This window comes from Manis javanica, chromosome 9 (genome assembly GCF_040802235.1).
Source record: "Manis javanica isolate MJ-LG chromosome 9, MJ_LKY, whole genome shotgun sequence".
Lineage (NCBI taxonomy): Eukaryota > Metazoa > Chordata > Mammalia > Pholidota > Manidae > Manis > Manis javanica.
In genome coordinates, this window is record NC_133164.1 from 102,406,261 (window position 1) to 102,421,211 (window position 14,951).

General features: G+C 50.0%; 1 protein-coding gene across 9 annotated transcripts in view; it reads left to right on the forward strand.

Moving 5' to 3' along the window:
- The first annotated feature begins 260 nt into the window (after nt 1-260).
- The window catches only part of CTIF (cap binding complex dependent translation initiation factor), a 290,169-nt gene continuing 275,478 nt past the window's right edge, over nt 261-14,951 (forward strand). For 2 of the 9 annotated variants that reach the window (XM_073213026.1, XM_073213035.1), the window contains exon 1: nt 261-454. The gene's annotated coding sequence lies outside the window, so the exon portion shown is untranslated. Of the gene's footprint in view, nt 455-1,142; nt 1,165-1,305; nt 1,445-14,951 lie in introns of those variants that run through there. The other 7 variants (XM_073213032.1, XM_073213030.1, XM_073213031.1 and 4 more) reach the window with 6 other exon arrangements.

Sequence of the window (14,951 nt, forward strand, 5' to 3'; positions counted from 1 at the left end):
TGTCTCGGCTGCTCAGGCGGCATCCCCTGCGCCCCGGCGGCGGCTCCCCACTCTCCAAGGCCCGCCATCCCGGGAAAGAAAGGCGAACTACATTTCCCAGCAGTCCTCCCAACGCTCTCTTTCCTTTCAAGTCTTTGCACGTGGCCGGAGGGGCGGGCGGGGCCTGGACGTCACTCTCCTACATTCTCTTTCCTTGTGTCAGAGCAGGGATCATTTTTTTTTTCCTTCCTCTACTCCCTCCCCCCCCGCCCCTCCTTCCCTCTTTCCCTTCCCTCCCTCCCTCCCCTCTCCGCTGGGTTTGTGCGCTGGGGCGCCGGATCCTCTCCGCAGCCCGGACGCGCGGAACTCTAGGCAGGAGTCCGCTCGCTGGAGCCTCCTCTCTCCCTTCCCCTTCCCTGCCCCCTTCCCCCACCCCCGGACTCGGGCTCGGAGCCGTGGCCAGAGGAACCCCAAGGTGAGCATCACCCCCGTCCGCTCCCTTTAGTCATCTCAGCTTGCCGATCGATTCGGGTACCGCCGGGAGGGCTGCGTGACGTGCGCGTGCTTACAGACAAATCCGGGAAAACCGACCCAAACAATTAACCCCCTTCCCCCTCCCTGCGCCCGGGGCAGCCGGGCGTCCGCGCCCATCCACCGGCCCCCACCTCTGTAGAGGACTTCACTCCACGATCTCGCCCTTCCCCAGGTTTGCCGCTTCCCTGCAGGGTCCTCTCCCGGGGGAGAGCCGTAGCTTTGGAGCTCCGTTGCGGTGGGGGCTCTTGGGGGGCGCACAGCTGGAGCCTGGCTCGCGTTGGAGCCCCGAGGTGTAGCCGCTGTCATGTCCCGGGTTCCGACCCGGAGGTCGGAAGAGAGCGAGCGCGATCCCTCCTCTCCCTTTTGTTTTGAAGCTCGCATTTGCTGCATCAAGCAGTTGGTTTAGTACCAGCCAAACTTGCAGCTGTTCTGACCGTGCTCAGCTGAGGTAGGACGCACGGTTCCGGGCGTGAGGCTGCTGCACTCGCGGCCGCCCTAGAGACCCCGAGAGAGTGTCTCCACGCCGTCCCGCCCTCCTCTGGTGACTGATTGTGTCTGTGGCAGCGGCCGTGCGAGTGAGTGTGCGCGCCCGTCCCCGCGAGCGCGGGGATGTCTGTCGTCTAGACAGGCTGCACCCTCCCTCCGTCCCCGGTGAGCCTGCGGGCCAAGGGGAGCGCGGGGGATGGGAGCAAAGGAGGAAACCGAATCGGTGGATACACTGCGGTCGCAGCTTGGGACATCCCCCACGGTGGTGTTTCTGTTGGCATTTTTTTTTTTATTCCTGTTGCCACGGTGTAATTGGGCCTGGGGAATAGATCCAAGGCCGAGCGGGGGTTAAGTTGACAGGCTCTGAAAAGCCAGCTCGCGGTGGCTAATGACCCGAGCGACGGCGGGGTGGGCCCCGGCTCGGGTTCTTCAGGACAACGAGCAGGTGACTGTCCGGGACATATGTTGTCGGGGAGAGCGGGCAGGGGGCGGTGGCTCGGTCTGAGGCGGCGGAGGTCTGGGCCCTTCTCGGGCCGCGTACCCCAGCCTGGGTGCCCCTGAAGGCGGCGTCCCGGGGACCGCGCGCCTGAGTTGGGTATGTCTCTCTATTGCAGTTAAAAGACAATCGGAGGTCTGAGCCTCTCATCTGGGCGGCGTTGACTGTTTGGTTTCGTGGAGTTTTCGGGTTGGGGTAGAGGGGCAGGTGTGAGCAGGGAGGGGAGTGAGGCGTGTAAAGGCAAGGGATGGCTGGCGGAGCCCGGTGCGTCCTCACCCCGGGGAGTGAGGCGTCGCCTCCCCCGCCCAGCTGTTTGTGTGTGTACACACCGCTCCGGAGTGGAGGTGGGGGGGCGGGGTCCGCAGCCCGCGGCGTAGTGAGGACACGCGTGGGCCCCGGCTCTCCGCGGGAATCGGACCCACCAGCTAGCTCGTGGTCCCAGTTGGGCTCGTACGCGTTTGTGTGTCCCCGCGCCCGCGCCCGCGCCCGCTCCCAGGTGACTTAGGGTAGGGGTAGTGTGACTGTGCGCCCTGAGACCAGGGGGCTTGCTTGTGCGCCGATCAAGCGCCGGATCGGTTAGGGAGTCCCGGTCCCGCGGTGAGGTTGGAGACATGCTGTTCCTCACTCCGCGTCCCTGACCTCCCCTGATCCCCCAGACTGGCCTCCTACTCCGTGACGCGGGGACTGGTGCTGCTGGGCTGGGAGGAGCCGCGGGCGCGCGCGTGTCGCCATCCCCGACTCGATACGCTCGGGTTGACCCCTGCACCAAGGCACTCCGTGGCTTGCATGCCCGCACGGCTGTCGCTGCCCTCGTGGACCCTGGAGAGAACCAGCGGGCTCTGCGTCCCTCCTCCCAATTCTTGGTCCCGGAGGCAGTGGGGACCAAAGGCTGCCGGCCCTGCCCGGCCCGGGCCCAGCCCCAACTCGGCGCTTTCGCCCCCGTTGCTCCCCGGTGCTCAGCCGTCCACAAGCTTTAGCCGGCTTCTCCCGCAGGGTCTCTGCGGGCCGGGGCTTATCTCCCAGGAGAGAGGCCAGGCTGCGGGCTCCTCGGCGGCTGGAGGCTACGGAGGGTGAAAGTGACACAGCACAAGCGCTGCCGCTGGAGCCGGAGAGAGGAAGGAGCCGCCCAGAGAGCAGGGAGGGGCCGCAGGCTGGCCGACCTCGGTTCCTCCTGCCCAGCGCGGGGTCTGGGCCGAAAACCTCAGGAATCCTGGCTCCGAGCATGCTCTCACCGCGCGAGAAAAATTGCCAGGCTTTCATGAAAACCCAAGTTAGTGCACCGAGCAGACGTTCGAAAATGACCAGTCCCTCACAGGATGCACTCGGGTTGCCTGAGGAAACTCCCTTCGAGTTTTTGAAACAGGATTCGGTTTACACACAGATCATCTCATCTGCTGTGTCAAGTGTCTGTTCTGGATAATGTATGCTTGGAGGCAGTAATTTTGTAACACACTCTGGGGTACAGTGTCATCAGTGATTAATAGATTGCTAGAGTAATAATCTGTATGGCTTTACAGGGCAGCCCCCTCACCCTGTATCATCACATTAATTAAGAGGGTCCTATGAGATGGGGGGTGGTAGATAACCCTATTTTACAGATGAGCACACTGAGGCTCAAAAAGTGCCGTGACTTGCCTGAGGCCTTTTGGTGAGGAAAGGGCTACTTTCCTCCTCTCTGTGATTTCTCTTTTTAGCCTATGAAATTTAATTTCAATAGTGGCCACTTTTTTTTTTCTTTTCTCTTTTTGAGAGTAGGTTTTGATACCCTGAAGTACTGAACCCAAGAAAGGAGGTAAATTATACTAGTATTTATTTTTTGTCAAAACACTTTTTATTTGTTATTAGTCCAAATGAGAATAGCCATTAAAGAACAGAAGTATGCAGTGCTGTTATTACTACTCACCTGACAATTTGCTGTTGTTGAGTGGTTATCAGCTTTGATACTTCTGGTATATGTCAGCATCATACCTGCATGGAATAAATGTATATGGTATATGTTAATGCAACACATGCCAATATTCATATGGGTATGTTCATGGAGTCCTTATAGAATTCAAGGTTTGTTCTTTAGTTACTAGATTCTCAATCATCTGATTAAAAGTGTAGACCCCTGAGGAACCTCCCTGGTTGTACTCCCCACACCACGCCCTCCTCTATTTCCAGGGATGGGGAAACTGAAAAGATCAGAGCTCATACATGCCTGTTTGTATTTCTTAGAGTTTATGTACAGGAAGGTTCTCAGACACTGCCTGGAGGGTTTTTAGATGTGGCCAACTAATCAGCCATTCATTCACCACTGTGTATTGAGCACCTACATGTTTGTGTATCTTGAAGTGCATACAAAGAAAATTTAACACATGGTCCTTGCCAACCGAAAGTATATTCTAGTTGCAGAGATAAATGTAAGATTTTAAGTTCAGCATATGTTTATTGAGCACCTATCGTAGGCTCAACACTCACCTGTGTTTGGGACACACAAAGATACTGTAGCAGAAACATCTAAGTTATAATGCAATAAAATGAATGATTCAGACCCTACAGGAGGGAAGAAATCATAAGGATTTTAGAGAACTCGCCTTGGGAGTTAGACAATCTCACATATCTTGGTTGCAAGGGACTCTTAATGCCGGCTCCTATCCTAGAGCAAATACAGAAGGAAGCAACAGAGGAAGAAGAGCCTTATGTCTCTTGCTACCCTGGACTTCAGGCTGTTTGGAACCTCTCAGGTGGGCCCAAAGGTATGTCCTTCTGTAGAACTTAGACAGCTAATGGGTAATGGCCCTGAAGCCAACCAACAGGTTACTCTGCTGAGCAAGGAGGAGCTGACAAGTTGTTCTCCAAGGCTCTGCCCCAGCTCTGCTGGGCTGTAAGGGGCAGTGACAGCCGATCGTCAGTGATAGGCTGTGGCTGTGGTCAAGGTCTCACTTAGGCTCTGCTGGGTTTGGTAGTTTCTGTCTTACAGGTTTGTATAGATGTTTTAATATATGCTTGCTTTTTATCTTTTCATTCCCAAACTCACTTCTGGAGTTCCTGATACTGTCCTCTAATTTCACCTCAGTTTTGGGGTCCACTGCCCCTGTTTTAAGGTTCTGTTGTTTGCAGTTCAGATGTTGAAGGAGGAAGCAGGAGGTGGTAGTTAGAATGAAGAGAGAATCCAAAGCCCAGATAGAGAACAGGAGGTACAAACAGACGGGCAAATTGAAATTTTTGGGAATTTTCCAAATGTGATGGCATTTCTGCATAGCTTACCCAATAATGTGGCAGCTTCTTCTGATGTTCTTTTGGGGGGATCGTTTACCTCTGGGCCTTGCTACTGCCTCACTGGTCAACTGAGCTCAGCTACTCACTTTCAGGTTCTGCTCTTCTGCCCCTCTGCCTCATCACACATGCAATTTAATGCCAGGATGGTGGCCTTCTCCCTGAATTATCACCATGCTAACTATTGGCATCTGCCTCTTATTTCTGAATGACCCAGGCCAGAGCTGTGGTTCAGAGCAGTGTGAAAACAGAAGCATCCTCAGATCCTAGGCACCCGGAGGAGGGAAGGGCCTTGTTGATGAACTCATCTCCATGTGAATCCCTGAAGCCCCGAGAGGTGGAATGACTTGCCCAAAGTCACAGGGAGCCCTTGGCAGAGTGGGTCCAGAAATCCTGGATTTTGATGCCTCATCTTTCTTTATACTATGATGCTTTCTAGAAAAAAATGGGGTTCTTACATCACAAAGAGTGAGAACTCTGTCATCTTTCCTCTTGTTCTGAGAAAGGCTCTGGAATTCATCGTTTAGACTTGAGATTGCTTTCCTTTGGGATTAGCCTTCCCTACTCTTGTCTTTTGTCTTTGATTGGCATCCAGAAATCTGACTGAGGTGGTGGACCCTGGGGCCTTCCAGTACCTTTTGGTTAGGTCTTTCCCTTCCTATGGCAAAGTCCTCAGGAACCTCCCAGAACTGTGTGAAAAGCTGTTACGCATGTGCCTTTTCCTAGGAAGAGGACCTACAGATTTCATTTGGTTCTCATCTGACTGGAGTAAAGATAGCAGCAGCTGGGGGAGGGGGAGGGGAGCGGAGAGGGGTTGGTTGTGCTGGGCACTATTAAAATTCCAACACTTGATTTGGATTTACAGTTAGCAAAGTATTTCACACAAATTATCTCATCTGCTTTTTACAATAGCCCTGTGAGGCTGTTAGCATTATTTCCATTTTTCAGATGAGGAAACTGAGTCTCTCCATGGTCAGTGATGTGCCCAAGTCCCGAGTGACTCGTAGAGCAGGTCTTCAGACTTTACATCCAGAGCCTGGGGCTGAGGTGGCCTCCCATGTCCAGTGCAAGGGGCACCTGTTCTAGCCTCAGGGATCATGGAGGGTTTCCTAAGGGAGACAATGCGGGAACTGAATGAGTGGATGAGGAGGAAAGGGACAAGAGAAGGTCACTCATAGGCGAGGAATGGTATGTGCAAAGGTACAGAGGCCGGAGGCTGCCTGGGTATAGGAAGAGGTGGCAGTTGTGAAGTCAAGTACAAGGGTGGAGAGGCAGACAGGGCTTAGATGTGAGGAGCTTTGTGAGCTGGGCTATTAGCCTGTAGATAGAGCATGGAGGACAGGGCTTTAAGCAGAGCCAAGCCTTGCTACCATGGATCAGAAGGGAACATGACTGGGAGCCAGACAGCTACAAGGCTGATCAGGCAGTGACAGGCTCCATACACGATCTAGGTCACAGGGGATGAGGCCTGGAGCCAGAGCTGTGTATATGGGAAGAGAGAGAAGGTTATATATTGAAAACATTTGGGGAGTAAAGTCTGCAGTGATGGCTAAGCTTTGGGGAATAAAGGAGAAGCCCCAGTGACCCTCGGTTTATGCCCCTTTGAAGCAGTAGATTGTGGCCTTCACCCACATGTGAACTGGTGGCCATAGGAGCAGGTCTGCTGGGGAGCGGGTGAGAAGGAGGATGGTGGCGAGTTCAATATCAGACACACTGAATTTGAATTGCTGGTCAGATAGCCCAGAGGAGCTCTCATAGGCAGTACAGCCACCAGAGTAGACGCCTCAGGAAGAAGTGTGGGCAGGAGCTACAGTCCTGGGAGTGGGGAAGGGTCGCTACTGAGTGTGACCACGCGGGGCTGCTGGAGACAATAAGAAGCCCTCGTCCTCCTATTGTTAGAGAATCCTTTGTCACACCAGACCGCTGTTGTCAGGGAAGCCAGGCAGGGATGCTGTGTCATGCTGGAGGCCCAGCTGGCAGAATCCAGCCACAGCTGAGAGTGCATTTCAGCTGGAAGCCTTGGAGTGTTGGGGGGTGGGGAGGTTTTTCATTTTTTATGCCCACGGTGAGCAGAGGCTGATCCGAGGACCTCGGCATGACATGGATCCTGCTTCCGAGGAGCAGGCAGTCTAGCTGGGAGATAAGATGTAGACACGTGAAGTGACTAAAAAGCTGTAACAACCTGGGCAAATAGTAGAGTGCAAATTAAATGGGGAAGTGTTGCAGGTATTTATCTTCCAGCTGTCCTGCATTTTTGCAGAGCTGACGTGTTTTAGGCAGAGCTCCAGTCTTTCCATTTTTGAATCCTTACTACCTAAAATAGCACCTGAAACACAGTAGGTGTTCAGCCTACATTTGTGGATCTGCAGGAATGTGACCAGAGGTACTTGTTTGAGGTGGGAGACCAGCCAAGGAAGATTCCCATGAACAAGTCCGAAGAGGGTATCCCAACACTGAGTTAGAATATTTTTAGTACATAGTGGAGTAAAAATCTTGAAAACCTTCCAAGTACCAAACACCTAGAAGTGCTGTATAAAGTATAACTAGCATCCTTTCAGAGAATGGCTGAGCTCATAGAATGTGAGGGAAATCCCCAGAGAACTCACAAGTGAGTGAGGACAGTAAGCTTGCACTTAGGCTAGGCCAGTCCTGGTGGAGAAAGGGACGGTTGTGGGGCCATTGAGGGTAGATACTAGGCTCAGAAACAAAGGGGATTGAATCCTAACAATGTCTCCTGCAGGGCTGGAGGTGAGACTGGGAGTTGGAATGGAGAGCCCTGCTAAGATGGGCCCCTGAAAGGTTTTTACACTTGGAGAAAGGATAGAATGGACGTCAGCCCATTGGTATGGAGGGTAGTGGGGAGCTACTGGATTTGGGGTGAGGGAGAATGTTCCCTGGAATCTTGAAACCTCTTCGGTGACTTTGGAGGTCCATGCCACATGGGGTCCGGAGGTCTCCAAGAGGAGGACTTAGCAAATATAAAGCCTCCCGGGGCCAGGATCCCCCAGCCTGTAGGCTTGCAGCTCTCTGGGGTGTTAGGAAGACTAAGGGACTCTCCATCCTTCAGTGACTTAGGTCCCCACCTTGGTGAGAGGCTGTAGGCTTTAGGTGGGCTGAGTGAGTGAGGAGGAGGAGGAGAGGACTTGGTGGGAACCTTTTAAAGGGACCTTCAAGACACCTGTGCACTGGTGGAGAAGGGCTGTTTCTGTTAGCAGAGGCCTGCAAACAATCCCATCCAGGAATGCCACAGTGTTGTCCCCTGCTGCTTACTCAGGCCAGGCCCTTACAGAGGAGGCTTCTGTCCTGGTTCCCCTAGGGGTACGCTGTGCAAATTCCAGTTGCTGCTGGCCCCTCAGATCATGTGTCTTATTATCTCCCCTAAGCCCAGAGTCTGAGTTCCGAGAACTTCAAACTTGGGAGACATCACTGAGATCACCTAGTCCATCACCTACCTGGTGTGGGAGATCTCCTACTCCGGCACACGCTCAAACACTTCCCACTGCCGGGAGTGTGCTGCTTATGAGGCAGCACCTTCCCTTCTTAAAAGGCCTTTGCAGCCAGGAAGGCTTCATATGAGCCTCAGGCACTGCCCGGCCCTTGCACCCGTGACCCCTTCAGCTGTCCGGAGAGATGCCAGGCCTTTCACCATCCTGCTTGCTTCTGCTGGCAGGGCCTTAATTTGTCAAGCTAAGATTCTGTGAGAATCTAGCCAACTTCCATTCTTACGTAGCACAGAGGGAGCTTTTGAAGATTCATGTAAGATTAGCTGATCTGGCTGCAAAGGCCGCAGTCTGTGATGTAGAAGTTTCCAGAAGCTTTGGCTAAGTGCTTTTCAGGTCACTATGAGAGCAGCAACAGCACACACTGCAGGTTCCTTCCTCCAAGCCCCAGAATACATTTCAGCTTGTAAATTAAGTGGCACGGGAATCTGATGCTGGGAGCTGACGTTTACTGAGTGTCTATTATATGCCAGGCACAGTGGTAGGTGTTCTCTGTATGCCTCACTAAATAAAAGTAAGTTCTGTGAGGGAGAGAGATGAGGAGGCCGAGACATGGAAATGCCTAAGTATAGCTGGGACAACTGAGCCTGAAAGTTACTCAGAAAGAATGTGTGTGGTTCCATCCGGAGTGGGTGGAGCTGACATTCCCTATGCTGTTCCCTTATAGGGCCTTGCTCTGAGATAGGCAATGTCATGATCTCACTAGTAGCTGAGAACCCATAGGCCTTTGCTGTGTTTGTGGCCCATTTGCTGAGATACTCACAAGTTTGAACCATGAGGTCAAGAAGTGGCCTGCTGGAGAATCCGCATCTTGGTGTGTCACTGAACAGGATGGTGTTCACAATCAGTGTTTCTTAGAGCATGCAGTTTATCTGTCTCCTGATGTCTGCCTGCGGTGCCCCAGCTTTCTCAGGAAGCCAGCTGCTTTCTGCTCCTTTGCCTGTACAGGATGGCTGATGACTGCAGGGTTTGTATGTTCACCAGGGGCTCTGTTAGGATTTGCCTTCACAGTGAGGTCGCAGCAGCCAGCTGGACACTGGATGTGAGCTGCCAGTTTCATGTAGCACTCCATGCTGACAAGACCCAGTGGTGAGGGCCAGGGATTCTCATAAAGCCCCCAGTACTCCTCTTTTCCCTCCAAAAGTCGTTCCTCATTTACCTCAATATTTTTAGCTTAAGGCTGTTACCTCCATTTACATCTGGTTCAGTTTAGCAGATGTACATCAGATGCCTGCTGTGGGTCAGGCAGGTTCGGGCAAACCTGGCAGGGCCCCTACCTCCCATCCTTATCTTGGTGGAGAAGACAGAACGGCTTTGTGTTCATGTGATGTGGGTTTATGTAATGTGCTGGGTGCAGAGCAAGAAAAGTGTGCTGAGGCAGCCAAAAGTAGGGTTACTATAATTTTTTATCTAAACAGAGGCACTTATGAGAGGTGAAATAGAGTGCTCTTTAATAATCATGCCAGGACACAGATGTAAACTGGGATTCTCTGGGGCAAATGGGGGCTTATAATCACATGGACCAGAGAGGGTGTATGTGTGTGGTTCATTCCTGAGGACTACTACTAGTCATTTAACTGTGGTATGCTAATAGGGATGATAGAGGGGAGGGGCTCACCTACAAGAGAAACTGCCATCTTCTTCCCCATTTTGCCTTGGGGATAGAGAGGAAAGCATTATCTGTTGGGACTGTGGACTCAGACTTCTGATGTCTCACCATCATCTGAGTTTTGGGGTTGGAGATGAAATTGTGGAGAGATAAAGACCACCTGGCTTGTAAGATGTTACTGGCTACAGGTAAAAGAACAGTGGATTAACTGTGGCTTAAAAGCAAGGCGTTTATTTATAGATTTACATAACCAGAAGTCTGAAGGTAGGGGTTTTAGGGTTGGTTAATTCAGTGGTTCAAAGATAATTTCAAGGACTCGTTCTAACTTTCTAGGCAATCATTTACATCATATTGGCCTTTGTCCTCAGGGTTGTCTCCTCATGGTCACAGTATGGCTGCTACTGCTCCACACATCATATTCTCATGTGATTGTATCCAAAGGCAGTCAGGAACATGAATTTCTCCTTGTATCTTACATTACCAAACATGGAAAACTTCCCAAGCATCTCCTGCTAGAATTTCCATCAAGTCCCAATGGAGAGAAATGGGTTGATTCCCACGTCTCAGCTCCCTGGAGGCTGAGAAAGTTTGGTGCTTTCTGCCTCATCTATAGGAAGAGATGAGTTCAGTTTGAAGGAAATGAGGAGAGGAATGGTAATTCGGTGAGCAATGATTAATATTTGCCTTACCAAGTCTCAATATGATTTTATTTACTTGAGGAGCTGTCAGCCTTCTTGAAATAGAATTTTTTACACCTCAGTATAATTGAGGTTAAAAAAAAAAGCATACCCAACCCCTGGTTCTAGCAATCTATCTGCTTTCTTTCCCTGTAATTTTCCTTTACTAGTAATTACGATTTCTTATCCCACAGGTAATGTTAGGGCCAAGGGGGCCATGTCCTGTGGGTGTTTTTTCTGTATGGTCTCAATAGGTGGATTCTGTGCTGCCTCCCCCCAGCCCTCCACTTACCCACCACTGGGGCCAGGTGGAGAGCCGCAGTGGACAGAAGTGCCCAGAGGGAGGGAGCCTGTGTTGCTGGTGGCCTGGGTAGCAGGTCCAGAGATGTTGGAGGGGCTGGTTAATGGCAGACAGTGGTCACCTATGCAGGTAGCTGTGAAGACTGAGAGAGGAAATTGTTTCTTAATGGCTTGGCCCTTGGATCCTGCAGTCAGTTCTCTTGCCCATGCTGATGAGGAGCTCTGGCCCTAGGGAACAGAGGCTGTGGCAAGATGTGGTGGACACCATCCTCCCCTCCCCAGACCACTATCCCCTTCAGACAGACAGCCCAGGCCATGGGGCAACCAGCCAGTCCTTCGGGGGCAAATCCATCCCATCTGGGCTCTTCTCCACTCTGCTTATATGTGGTTTTGTCCTTCTCCTCCACCCCAGCGTTTGGTCTATAATCTCTTGGATCCTTGCTTGATCCATTCTGGGAGATGAGGAGCACCTTGAATCCTATCCCAGAGTCATCATCAGTGGATTGCTTATAGGGCTAGGGCAGTGACTACCACGGGACCCATGCTCTGTGAAAACAAAAAATGTTTTTAAAGCAAAATGCATATTTGTAGAATGAGGAAAGGTACTTGCCCATTTTGGACATCTCTGCAGATTCCAAACCAGTTCAGTGTGGCACAGCACAGTGTCCTGGTTGAGGTTTATGGGTCTCTGCATCGAAGAAGAGGGGAGGTAATCCACTATGTTGTTAGGGGTTGAATTGTATCCCCCCCACTAAAAAGTATGTTGAAGCCCTAACCCTCAGTACCTCGGAATGTGACTGTATTTGAACTTACAGCTCTTAAAGAGATGGTTAAGCAAAATGAGGTCCTGTGGGTGGGCCCTAATCCAGTATGACCCGTGTCCTTTAAAGAAGAGGAGACAGGACACAAACGAGACACAGACCTAGGACACCAGGTGCAACCGCGTGAGGGCCCAGGGGGAAGGTGGCTGTCTGCAAGGCCAAGGGCAGAGGCCTCAGGAGAAACCAACCCTCCCGACACCTCAGTCTTGGACTTCCAGCCTCCAGAACTGTGAGAAATTTCTCTTACCTAGGCCTTGCAGTCTGTGCTATTTTGTTACGGTAGCCAGGCTACCAGTCTAAGCCTGTGTGGCTCTAAAGCCAGGACTCTGCTCTGTGAGCTGCTGTGTTTGGACAGTGGGCAAGAGAGATGTCTACCAACTCGGATTGAACAGGTGGTATTTCTCCTGAAACCCTGGGGCAATTCAATAATAACCTTTAAAACCCTAACATTTGTTAAGTATTACAGTGTTAAAGTGCTTGTAAGCACTTCACAAGTGTTCTCTTAATTGCCTTAATAGCCTCTATTTTATAGTTGAGAAAATAAGGGCACAGAGTAGTTAAATAATGTAACCTAGGGCACACAGCTAATAGGTGGCTTAGACAATTTCACTCGTTTACCTCTTAACCATCACACACAGATTGACAGGTTATGCTGAGATTAATATATCCCTCATGGTGTTCTGAGAAGGTCAGCTGGCCTTAGGTTTGCCACTAGTGACCTGGGTGACCTCAGGCAAGTCATGTCATACCTGGATGTTTTCTTCTCGGTGACCTCAGGGATTGGATGAGATGATATTTAACGGCCCTGATTGTCTCCCTCTGAGGTTCCTAGTGCCAGGCTTCAAGACGGGATATATCCCCAGCATGGACTGGCATAGGGCAGGCACCTGATGTCATCTTTGGCATTTGCCCACACTGCGGGTGGCAGCTCCGTGTCTGTCTGATGAGGCCAGTTGGACCTATGGGTTGGGTGTTTGCTTCTTCCTTATAAAGCTAATTTTTTTCCAAACGGTAGAAATTATCCTCACCTTGTGCCAGACCCCATTCTAGTCTTTTAGAATGTGGGCTTTGATTTACATCCACGGAAATGGTATGAGGAAAAGGTTGCTGGTGAACGAGGGAATGTTTTCTCCCTTTGGGGACAACACACTGAGGGTGGGTGACCACAGCCTCATTCATGCCACAGAGAAACCAGCCATGGGGCAGCACACCTCGGAACCCATGTGGAGCCGAAGATCTCTACATCTTCAGCCTCGTCTTGTTTCCATTTCCCATGGGGCCCAGGTAGATGACAGACGGTGGGGGTGAAGGGCGGTGGGCATGGTTCCAGGATGCCACAGACTGAAAACAGTGCAGTAAGAGCAGGCAGGAGGTTGGCTGGGCGGCTTGTGGACACTCTCAGGGACCTCATTTTAAACCTTGGGCAGCCCAGCTCCTGGTTTATCTGCACAGGGTTTTAATAATTTTAGTTACCTCATTAGAGACAAGTTTACTTAATGTATCTGCAATAGATGTAGAACCAGAAAAGCAGTAAGTGTCGAGTTCCTGGTACCCCAGTGGCCTGCTTATGACCTCCATGGCTCTGGAATCTGTGCTGTCTGAGCCAGCATGCAGATGGCCAGCTAGGAAGAGCCCTCAGGTCCTAATGGGTGACTAGATGCTGCACAAGCCTGATTGTTGTAAATGGGTAGTTGTCCCTCATCACCTCGTGTAGTGCTCTTGTACATGGTACCAGGGGTTTTAACCCCTGGTATTCTTGGGAGGAGGTCAGGGAGCCAGCAAGGCTAATGTGCTTCTTCAGTGGGGGAAATAGAGGCAAGAGGAACCAGAAGGCTTGGCCAAAGTCACATAGCCCATTTGCCAGGAAAACAAAGAAGGGCTGGAGCTCCATTCAGTGAACTCCCTCTTCTACACCTTAAAGTGTGGCATTCACCGTGAGTATTCACTGTACTGATGGAGGCTGATTTTCAATTGAATATCTGTGAACTGGTAAAAAATTTAAAACCATATATTCATTTAAATGTACATTAAAGAAAATAAGCATAACTAGTACATGGAACTTGTCATTTTATTATTGCATTAAGGGGGCATATTTGCAGGAAGCTAAGTTTAATAAAAAGTCAATGCAAGGTCAATGATAAAATTACAGCAGGTATAGGGGTATGGTAGACAACCCCAAGTGGTGAATTTGGGGAATGCTGTATAAGCAAGTATCTAGGTTGGGCTTATATCACTTGGCACTGGGAAAGTTTTGAATAATGCATGTCTGATTTCAGCCCAAGGCAGCCTCTTTTCATGTAACAAATGCAGGTTCCTAAATATTCATTCACATAAAACTTTTATACATTTGATTGCAATTTAAGTTCACAGATGGTGGTCATTGCCCAAAGACAATTGTAGTTAATGTTTTCATAAAGAAAAGAAACCTTTTCTATAGATTCCAGTTTTTTTCAAAAGCACCCATTTTGCAAATTTCAGCTTTTAAGCAATAACTTCTTTTATCCAGGATTTGATATCCAGAAACTTCTCAACTGGCACCTGAATAACTTCAGCCCAATTACAGTTAATAAACTTTTTAGAAAGATCATCTTATCAGCAAACATGCTACAATAAAAACTGTTCTTTTTGATGTCCATTTTCCAACCAATGATAAATACTCTAGCCAAAAGTTAACTGAAGTTAGCATTTTAGAACTAACTTATTCTAATAAACTTGATAAAGTTTTGTTACTCAAATTCAGATAATCTGTAAGAGTTATCTTGAAGTTAAGACAACTACATGTAACAGTGGACTCAACATTTTTAGGCCAGAATATTCTCTTCCATATTGTGAGAATGGTGAGTGATGGTTCATATTTTCTGAACCCAAAATCAGGACATACATTTGAATATTTGAAGTCAGGACTTCTCCAACTGTCATCTTCTATCTACATTAGGACTCTGGGGTCTCATTCTCAAATATGTGCTCATCAAATTAAAATTTCTTTTTTTTTTTTAAATAAAAATATTGGCCCTACCATCAGACCCTTCTGAGACCCACTTTTTCTTTCTGTTTTCCCCCAAATATCTTATGATTCTGCTCCGAGTACACTGTGTGTTGGGGGGGAGTTCTATAACACCAAGCAATTCTCTGATACCAGCTGAGTGTCCCGCGATTCAACTCATTTCTAAAACTACCTGGAGAAAGAGTTAGAGCCTGCAAGTTAAAGGCTCTATCCCACAAGACCATACCTCCCTTCCCCAACTTCAAACACTGCACTTCTGACTGACTGGCTATAGACTGGAGGTTCCA